The sequence below is a fragment of the Macadamia integrifolia genome, chromosome 11 (genome assembly GCF_013358625.1).
Source record: "Macadamia integrifolia cultivar HAES 741 chromosome 11, SCU_Mint_v3, whole genome shotgun sequence".
NCBI classification, from domain to species: domain Eukaryota; kingdom Viridiplantae; phylum Streptophyta; class Magnoliopsida; order Proteales; family Proteaceae; genus Macadamia; species Macadamia integrifolia.
The window spans coordinates 20778890-20779882 of NC_056567.1; the positions used below are offsets into that span (position 1 = coordinate 20778890).

Sequence of the window (993 nt, forward strand, 5' to 3'; positions counted from 1 at the left end):
TCAATGCTACCACCTCCCTCTCCGTTTGATCTTGGAACATGCATGTTCTTCTCCATCTCTGTCTGTACAGGCCGAAGGAAGTCTGTGATGAGCGGTTGCCTGCCCCGGTCAAGACCCTCAATCTTAGGCAATTCTGCTCCCTCCATTCACTCAAGATTCTGATTTTGTTCCATACTTTCCTTCTCGACGCCAAAGCTTCGTATGAACCATAAAGGAGGGTCGGCCGAGCGAGCCAACCCTATAGGTTCCACAAATTATGTCGGCCATATGTCTAGATAGCCATACAGCATTCACCAAACGAGGGCAAGCGCGGCATATTTAGCCAACCGACCCTTTTTCTTTAGGGTTTGTCTAGTTGTAACCTAGGTAGGTTACAAAAGGCTTGTAACCCACTTCTACTTACCAAGAAATCCTCTAATGTGAAAGAAATGATTGGTTCAAGGGGATTCAAAAAGTAATTTCATGTGTTTATATTCCCAATAAAAACTTAAAAGTTACTACACAACTTTTTATAACAAAGTGTTTAAAAAATGATAGAAATGGAATTTTATCCTCAAACAGACCCATCACTACGATTTGAAATCTAAAATCTCAATTCCTCGTCTCTCTAAAGTCCAACATGGGATTGAAAAAAAATAAATAAAAATTATACTAACCTTGTGTGATTGGGTCTATTGCTTTGAGTAAGGGTGTCCATTTTCAGTCCGAGTGGGTTGGACTAATCAAGAGAAACGTGAAACAAACCTTTATCGATTTGAGTTTTTATCAAATCGGTAAAAAATCAAATTGGACCAAATCAAGCAAATCGAAACCGTAAAAAACCTTATAACAACTTAAAAAAATTACTAAAAGAGAACATATTACCTACAAGAGGCTATTAAGTCAACTCAATAAAAATCGAATCGGCCTGAATTGAAATTGAACTTTGATTTCAGTTTGGTCTAATACTAGATAAAATCTAGATCAAAATGACCAAAATCGGAAATGGATCGA

At 37.7% G+C, this 993-nt stretch overlaps 1 non-coding gene across 1 annotated transcript; it reads right to left on the reverse strand.

The window, feature by feature from the left end:
* Nucleotides 1–212: 212 nt before the first annotated feature.
* Nucleotides 213–338, reverse strand: LOC122094595. Its single transcript, XR_006144909.1, has one exon. It is a non-coding gene; the product is annotated as a U11 spliceosomal RNA (small nuclear RNA).
* Between the last annotated feature and the right edge of the window lie 655 nt (nt 339–993).